The sequence below is a fragment of the Girardinichthys multiradiatus genome, chromosome 9 (genome assembly GCF_021462225.1).
Source record: "Girardinichthys multiradiatus isolate DD_20200921_A chromosome 9, DD_fGirMul_XY1, whole genome shotgun sequence".
NCBI lineage: Eukaryota > Metazoa > Chordata > Actinopteri > Cyprinodontiformes > Goodeidae > Girardinichthys > Girardinichthys multiradiatus.
In genome coordinates this window covers 20,938,652-20,947,724 of record NC_061802.1, presented here as the reverse complement: position 1 = coordinate 20,947,724, position 9,073 = coordinate 20,938,652, and positions in this window count along the sequence as shown.

Genomic DNA, 9,073 nt, shown 5'->3' with positions numbered 1-9,073 from the left:
TACATTTATGTTTTACATCCCTAAAACTGTAGAACATACTATTTATTTCATGCACTCAAAAACACTCAACTAGTTGTCCATGCATAAACTCCAAATAATGATGATTATTTTTATTCCCCTTCTACGCTTTAACCTTCCCATCATTTTTTACATAAAGTCCGTTCAAGAGCTTATCATCTTGATGAACAAAAGGAGATTGTGGACCACCCCAGTTTTAGTGAGCTCTCCTTATGAGCCGTGGTCTCTTAAACAAATAAACTCGCAGTGATTTAATGATGATTGGGTTTGGGATCTTACCCACCTCCTTTATCACACAATCAGACATTCAATGAAGTGAATACTGAGTGCTCAAAATGTGTAGCTTGCAAATAGGAAATAATTATTCTGTTGTTCTCAATGTGGTAGGTACACCAAGTTGCAACTCTTGCATAATGCAAAATTCTGCAAGTAAATAGACATTTTGTATTGCCTAAACAGTTTTACACAAGGCCATGTAGAAATATTCATTTTACAACCACATACTTAATGTAACATGTCTGGATAGGTGACAGACCAAGAAAATACCAGATAATTATGCAGTGAAAGATAAATGACACATGGTTTCATTTATTTTGCAAATAAAACTCCAAGTGGGGCTTGCTTATGTATTTATTCCCCTTTACTGCTACCCTTTAATAAAATGTCTGCCTTCAGAGATCCCCTAATTAGTACACGGAGTCCACCTGTGTGTAATTTAATCTCAGTACAATCTCCGTAGAAAAAAAAACAGCTTCATGAAGACCAAGGAAACGCCAGACAGGTCAGGGATGACAATATGAAATTTGCTGCCACGATTAACAACAGGGGTTGGACAATGAAACTGAAACACCTGTCATTTTAGTGTGGGAGGTTTCATGGCTAAATTGGACCAGCCTGGTAGCCAGTCTTCATTGATTGCACATTGCACCAGTAAGAGCAGAGTGTGAAGGTTCAATTAGCAGGGTAAGAGCACAGTTTTGCTCAAAATATTGAAATGCACACATTATGGGTGACATACCAGAGTTCAAAAGAGGACAAATTGTTGGTGCACATCTTGCTGGCGCATCTGTGACCAAGACAGCAAGTCTTTGTGATGTATCAAGAGCCACGGTATCCTGGGTAATGTCAGCATATCACCAAGAAGGACCAACCACATCCAACAGGATTAACTGTGGATGCAAGAGGAAGCTGTCTGAAAGGGATGTCCGGGTGCTAACCCGGATTGTATCCAAAAAACATAAAACCACGACTGCCCAAATCATGGCAGAATTAAATGTGCACCTCAACTCTCCTGTTTCCACCAGAACTGTCCGTCGGGAGCTCCACAGGGTCAATATACACGGCCGGGCTGCTATAGCCAAACCTTTGGTCACTCATGTCAATGCCAAATGTCGGTTTCAATGGTGCAAGGAGCGCAAATCTTGGGCTGTGGACAATGTGAAACATGTATTGTTCTCTGATGAGTCCACCTTTACTGTTTTCCCCACATCCGGGAGAGTTATGGTGTGGAGAAGCCCCAAAGAAGCGTACCACCCAGACTGTTGCATGCCCAGAGTGAAGCATGGGGGTGGATCAGTGATTGTGTGGGCTGCCATATCATGGCATTCCCTTGGCCCAATACTTGTGCTAGATAGGCGCGTCACTGCCAAGGACTACCGAACCATTCTTGAGGACCATGTGCATCCAATGGTTCAAACATTGTATCCTGAAGGCGGTGCCGTGTATCAGGATGACAATGCACCAATACACACAGCAAGACTGGTGAAAGATTGGTTTGATGAACATGAAAGTGAAGTTGAACATCTCCCATGGCCTGCACAGTCACCAGATATAAATATTATTGAGCCACTCTGGGATGTTTTGGAGGAGCGAGTCAGGAAACGTTTTCCTCCACCAGTATCACGTAGTGACCTGGCCACTATCCTGCAAGAAGAATGGCTTAAAATCCCTCTGACCACTGTGCAGGACTTGTATATGTCATTCCCAAGACGAATTGACTGTATTGGCCGCAAAAGGAGGCCCTACACCATACTAATAAATTATTGTGGTCTAAAACCTGGTGTTTCAGTTTCACTGTCCAACCCCTGTAGATTAAAGCATGTACATGTGTTAGAATGGCCCAATCAAAGTAAAAAAAAAAAAAAAATCCGTGTCCATAAAAAACTGCTTTTCACAGATCCTCTCCATCCAATTTGACTGAGCTTGAGCTATTTGCAAAACAAATCAGTCTGGTAGAGACATTCTCGAAAAGACTTGCAGTTTTAATCACAGAGGTAGGTGGTTTGACAAACTTGCTAAAATCTGAAAAGGTTCAGGCAGTATGAATTATTTTGCAAGGTACTGTAGTTAAGATTTATACTATAATATTCACATTAATATGCCGGTCTGACCAAAGCTTTGTTGTCTGTCATAGTCTTCAAATGTCTTCCTCCATTACAAATAAAGAAATCATGAAATGAATAGCAAAATATAAATTGCTTTAACAATAGGTTTATGTTTGTGATATGCTTCATATTTACCCTTTATAATTAGATTTAGAACAACCTTAACTTTAAAACAAACTTTTTCCAGCAGCAATGCATTTTTTACAACCAGATTACAACCAAAGGAGTTGTAGGATCCTCCAGCATAACCAGGGAGTTTAATAAAGATAGATGCATGCCTCCATGTCCGTTAGCACTGATGATTTTTTCTTGTTGATTTTTGTCCGTCTCTCGGGAATACATAAGGCACATATTTCAGCACATCTTTGAGACTAACACTTGTAACGCAGCAAACTGAACTAACAGACCCACTCCAAACTGTTTACTTAAATTAATCTTCACCCAGGCTTTAAAGTTTGTGCTGTTAATACTTTGACAGATATGCGTTCACAACACTGGTGAGAACTGGGGGACATCTGAAACAGACTCCATTTGTGGCTGAAGAAAAGCATCTGCTGTAGACTCTGTATTTTCAACACTGGTGTAGTCTAAAGAGATCAGACTTAACACAACAGATGCATTATTCACCACGGAATAAATTTGCAATTCTCATTCATTTTGAATATAAAATGTAATCAGTAATTTTAAATAGTGAATGTGGTAACTAATTTTCTTAGGTGAAAGTTGAAATTTCAATTTAAAATACAGTGACTGTGTGTTCAATGATAAACAGATGTTACTTGCAGTAAACAGCTCTCCTTTTACCTTGTTTTTGCAGTCAGGAATGGTGCAGTTAAATTAAAATTTGTTCTACCTATACATTTTCCCTATACCTTGGAGTGGCAGTCCATTTAAACTGTAGAAACTATTAAACAAATGAAATGCTTGTTTGGTGTGATTTCACAGTTTTAAGCACATTCTGGAATTTGCTGTTGTAGTGGTTGAAGATCTGTGTCCAGATAGCAGCAGCTCTCCTTTGGAAGGAGAAGCTCCTCAGCATCACGGGATGTTATCTATGTTTAACAGCACGGCTTTACATCCCAGTGGAAACACATCCCCTGACGACCTAGGTAGAGATAAAGGTTATGGCAAACATTTTAGAAAAAAAAAAAAAAACATTCAGGAAACCATCCCACTGTAAATCCCATCAAGCCCTAGCAAATCCAAATGGGGCCCCATATACATGTTGGCTTGGACCAGCTATTAGCTTTAGACTCTAGATCCAGTTTATCTGGATTTTGACTAAATAAGGATGTCAAAAGAACTGTCTAGTGCAGGTGACATAATTTCTTATAACCTTTTGACAAAACCTTATTTCTGACATTCTTAACTATCCCTAAATGTTAATAAAATAGATAATTATTAGGAAAACAACAATATAATAGTCTAACTCTGTAATCTTAGAACATTTTCACAGCATTTAGGCTATTTCCGCTTCAGTCCCACTGGTTAAACACATCATCTCAAGTGCCGACTCAAGCACTATGCTTGTTTATAATTTAAGTCTGCAAACCACATATCAATATGTTAATGGTGTGTATATGTCAAAAATAAAAAGGTTTTAAGTTGTTTGCGGGAGACTTGTAACAGAAGCGGTGTGTGTAATCAAAGCATTGGGAAGGGTGATTTTCACCAGTCAGGAGAACCTCACCCCAGGCAGGAAGTGGATAGTGTTTTTGAGGTCAGCACACCACAAGGCAACGACTAAACTCTTAAATTCACGTAAACAGCTGCTCCAGAGTGTGTGTGGACATTTCTAAAAGACAAACACAAAATCAAATCAGCACACCCACTACAGAGGGTTCCACCTTCCTAAAACAACAACTTAAATATGTTTTGGATGTGTTTTTTTTTTTTGTATAAATGAGGATAGAGTAACATTTTATTCCCGTAAACAACAAGCAATTATTTTTATGAGATAAATAACATGGTACAAATTGTTGTTGAAACTAAATGTATAACTTTTTCAATCCCAGCAAGCAGTTGGAATATCTGAATATATAATTTATCTTATTTCACCTCACAAGTATATTCTGTCCTGTTTTATTGCATTTCAGGGTAGAGCCAGTGTTGCATGAACAGTCAATGCCAGCAGCGAGTGATGATACTTTCCAGATTCTGACTGACTCCTGACACACATACGCAGACTCGCACATAATTACACAACCACAAACTCGGACCCTTTTTCTGTCGCACATGTACACTAATTTTTATACACATTCTTCAGCCCACGCAGTAATGCTCACCCCAGACTCCCGTGACAAAGGGGGCTGGCGGTGGTGGAAATACGCAGCACATTTTAAAGGCACCCACCATGTCCTCATGGAGAAATCCATTTCCAAACTGAACAGCCTGATTGATATTGAAAACAGAGTCTAGCCCAGCAGTTGTGTTTTCTTTATCAGTGACTGATATGTTCACCCTAAGTTTAAAACTGTTCACATAGCAGAGGCAAATCGGGGCATAAAATGCAATTTTAAACAGCATATATTGCAAATGGTGAGCTAAGGGTGAGAGTGGGGCTGTGTGTGAATACATTTATGATCTCAATATTGCACTGACAAGATAGCGCTTGCCTTTCACTTTGGTAATTGAATCTAGAGGAAACCTAATTGGGTTTGAAATAAGGCGTTATGAAACAAAAATAAGAACTTGTTATTAATAAGTGCCTTTGAGTGCAAAGTGATTTATACAAACTTTGAGCTAAAATTCTAAAAATGGAACTTTAATAAATGTACTACTTTATTGATAATAAAGAAAATTCCCTTTCCTCAGCTTGTTTTACATTTCTGTACACAGGATGCCAAGTAAAACAAAATGAGACCCCACAGTATTTATAGCACAAAGAAAGAGGTCCATCTGTCCAGCAGTCTTTGGTTTAGCAGCTATTGTGAGCTGCCCTTCACTAATCAAGTATGTCTGTGGATAGGCAGGCGTTTGATCCCGAAACAGGCGTTTACAAATTCAGCAGCGTGTGTGGGCCATGGACACAGTCCTGCATGGACTCTCTCTCTCTCACACACACACACACATACACACACACACACACACACACACATGCACACACATCCAGGGACTTCTGCCACGAAGGCACGTTCCCACAGTGACTGCACAGCACATGTTAGCTGGATCACTGGTAGCACAATCAAGGGGCTGTTGGACTTTTAAAAGCCCCTTAAAACGTCAACCTAGCAGCTTTTATTTTTGCCAGTATTGAACAGAAGTTAGAGAAAATAAAGAGGGTAAAGAATGGGATATAAAATGTAACATTTGATGTTCATGTTACGTAGCTTTCAATCAGCCCGTTTTTGTTCATTGTCTTAGTTAATGTTTTATTCACAGACACCCTTAATCAGCATTTTTACTGTAAAAACCTATACACAAATGACACTTTATAACACTGATAGCACTTGAAACATTTTATTAAGTAAATTTTTGACAGTAATGTGATGACCATGTGCCTCAGAGCGAGTTCATGTGTTATCTTTTGAAATTATTAAAGTGATAATTACTATAATTTAATCATTACAATATGTGTCTAATCAATTCATGTCAAGCTGAAACGGAGGACTGGATATTTTTTGCCGGTATATCTGTACATTTTACCACATCTTACAGACACTTATGACAGTCATTCTGAAACTAACAGACTTCATAATTTATTAGAAAAACGCTTCCTGGGCCCCAGCAGTTTAGACACTAGAAATACTACAGGCACAACAGCCGGTGCAGTGTCCCTAAAAGTGTTCTAAAAAAGGTATTTTCTCCTTCACAAAATCTGATTTCTTCTGATTTTGCGTTTTTGTCAAACATGAATGTTTCAGATCATCCAACAAATTTTAATATCATACAAATATAACCTGATTAAACACAGCATATAGTTTTCAAATGATAATTTCATTTATTAAAGGAAATAACTATGCAGACTCACCTGGAAGTATATGAAAAGTAATTACCCCACCTGTTAAACAAGCATAAACTGTAATTAGCTTTTGGAAAGCTGATTTCAATTTCACAATCCAGTCCCAGGTTTGATTAATGCCTGACGGGTAAAAATCAAGAAACCCTTTAAATACCTTAAGTAAGTACCTGTCTGACAACATGAAGCAGGCTCCAAGATCCCTGTACTGAGAAAATTCAAGGAATTATGAGAAACAGAGTCAATAACCTCTATCAGTCTTAACATAGCTAAGGCTATGGGACTCCACTGAACCACAGAAAGAGCCCTTATGCAAAAATGGAGAAAAGATGAAGGAAGACTTCCAAGGAATGGTGGGCTTATCGAAAGTAGACAAAGAGCATCAACAATTCATTCAGAAGGTCACAAAAGAACCCAGAACAACATTTCAAGCACTGCAGGGCTCACTTTTTTTCAAATAGGATCACTGTGTATGATTTAACAATAAGAAAGAGACTATACAAAAATGGCATTCATTGAGAAGTTCCAAGGTGAAAAGCACTGACCACAAAGAACACAAAGATCCAGGGATTAAATCCCTGCATAGGTTTTTCCTGTGCATATGTGGGTTCTCTCTGGGTACTCCAGATTCCCACCACAGCCCAAAAACATAACGTAGATTAATTGTGTAGCCCACCTATAACCATCTAAAGTAGGTAAAGCCCCCTGAATTTGTTAAAACTCCTATATTCAACATACAACAAATAATTTTAAAAAAAGCATTTTCTCTGGACTTTTTACAGGTCTGCCATTTCCCAGCATCTATATTTGACCTCAGTCAGGAGGTCCCATTGTCTGGTAAGTAACAAATCCAGCAGTTTATACCTAAATTTTATGGTGAAATACTATGGTGCCTAATAACTAGGTTGACATTATAACCTTGAAATATTGAATCCAGTTAATTTATTTCTAGCTAATAAAGGCTGTCTGGCAGAATAAATGTCTGTTGTTGGCATTCGTGCTGTGAAACACTGCAGTGAAGTGACGTGTTGACAGATAATGTTGAGCATGTTCTTGTATTTCTCTCCCTTAGGCTCATCAACTCTCTTCTTCAGATTTCCCACTGTGAGGTCTTAATCACTCATAAACCAAAATCTGTCTTTCTGTGAGCTGTATGACAGCATAAAGCAGAAATTGTGAAATAAATGTCCTTTCTGCTGTCTCTTTATTCTTCTGTGTAATTTAAACAATTTCAATGCATTTTAGTGAAACGAATGTAAAAGTTTTATTTGACTTATTTTGGCCTTGGAGCTCATTGATCAGTGTAACCCTCTAGGATTGGTCACATCTGGCTTCATTTAATTGTTTTCCCATCTTGACTGCATTGCATGGCTATGATTTTAACTATTTCTCAGGGTATTCCAATCACGTTTCAAGACATTTTACACACAGATTGTCTTTTACATTTTCAGTTCTGTCTCATCTCCCCTGGAGTGAAGAACCTTAATACAATCCATGAAAAAAAAAAAAAAAAAAACATGACAATCTGCAGGATGCAGATTGTGGTACACTGAGTGCCTGTGCTATGTTTTCATGGTGAATCATCATGAATTGCAGTTGATGGGTTACAATGAGCACGGTGAATTAGGCACATCACTGCAGTAAGCTTCTGTAGAATGCACCCGAGCTGTCTGCCAGATTTTCCACAGGAATATCAATCAGAGTTGCTCCAATATGATGACAAGTGGAGCTACAACGACATGGCAGAGATCACTCAGATGCTGAGAGGTTTTATGGTTTGGAACTGGAATGTATGCTTTTTGCAGAGAGCTTGATCTACATATGTTTGCTGCTTCTTTCCCATGTGTGTTTTAGGAAAATTTACAATGGGCGAAGATCATAGAGAATTAATTATTCAAGATTAACTTGTGAACATGTTTGGAATCTGGTGGTTGACCATCACTCCATTAAACATCCCCAGCAATTCTTCCAACTGTATTTTTCTGTTTCCAGCGGTCACAGGATTTATATAAAAAACAATACGTGGGTGTGTTTGACGTGTTGGTGTTAAACTTTCGCATGAAAACTTTTTATTTTATTATTATAAGTTTTACAGTTGAGTTTTTCGATTATGTCGACTAATCATTGCAGTCCTAATTATTGTTAAACTTTGACTGAGGAAGAGATATAGAGTCCTACAATAATGTTGGGACCACAGCCATGGATTGCAACATGAAAACTCCGGTACAGACGTTTCTGAAACTTTCAAAATAAATTGCATTTAACCGACTTCCAGCACAACTTCAGAAGGGGAAGGGGGGTAACAGCGGACTTCCCATAATGCCACTGCCCATATAAAACCCCCACCTTTCCAATGGTCCGATCTCTTCCACCCGGACTTCGTGTGAGGCTGGCCGGAGAGGCAGCGCACTATTGTCTCTTTGCTGGCAAACAGACATAAACTTCAAACTGGATCCAAGGGTTTCATACGATCATCAAGTATGGATGAATTACTGTTTGTGTACCTGGTATTCATTCATAAAAAGGGGAAATTAAGGTATAAGCATTGCTTTACTTTTTCTCTGAGGCCTGCAGAAGCAAACTGTGTTCCAGAGAATTCCCTAAAGAGACGCGGTCTCTACGAAGCCGAGTGGAGCGGTTTTCCCAGTCTGAAAGGAGGACAACCGAGACCACATCACCGTGGTTACAGCAACTGTGCAGTTGGTTGGCGGAC